Source organism: Orycteropus afer, unplaced genomic scaffold (assembly GCF_000298275.1).
Source record: "Orycteropus afer afer isolate SDZICR_OR568_19922 unplaced genomic scaffold, OryAfe1.0 scaffold00010, whole genome shotgun sequence".
Classification (NCBI taxonomy): domain Eukaryota; kingdom Metazoa; phylum Chordata; class Mammalia; order Tubulidentata; family Orycteropodidae; genus Orycteropus; species Orycteropus afer.
Window position 1 is genome coordinate 17,912,512 of NW_006921597.1, and position 530 is coordinate 17,913,041.

Consider the following 530-nt stretch of genomic DNA (forward strand, 5'->3'; position numbering starts at 1 on the left):
ACAGTCATAGTGGGAGATTTTAATACACCACTTTCTTTGAAAGAAAAACTGAAAGGAAACACAACAAAGATGTAGAAGAGCCGAAAAATACAATCCACCAACTTGGCTTTACAGACATCTACAGAGCACTTCACCCAATAGCAGCACAATATACATTCTTCCCCAGTGCACATGGAACATTTTCCACGACAGACCACATGTTAGGCCATAAAGCAAGCCTTAATAAATTTAAAAACATTGAAATACTGGAAAGCATCTTCTCAGATCATAATGCTATCAAATTAGAAAATCAACACCCTCCTTGAAAAAGATTGGGTAAGAGAAGAAATCAAAATTAAAATTCAAAAATTCCTTGAATCAAATGAGAATGAAAACACAGCATACCAATATCTTTGGGACACAGAAAAAGCAGTGATCAGAGGCTAATTTATACCAATCAATGCACACATCAAAAAAGAAGAAAGAGCCAAAATCAACACTTTAAACCAAAATCTCCAACAATTAGAGAAAGAACAGCAAGAAAAGCCCAC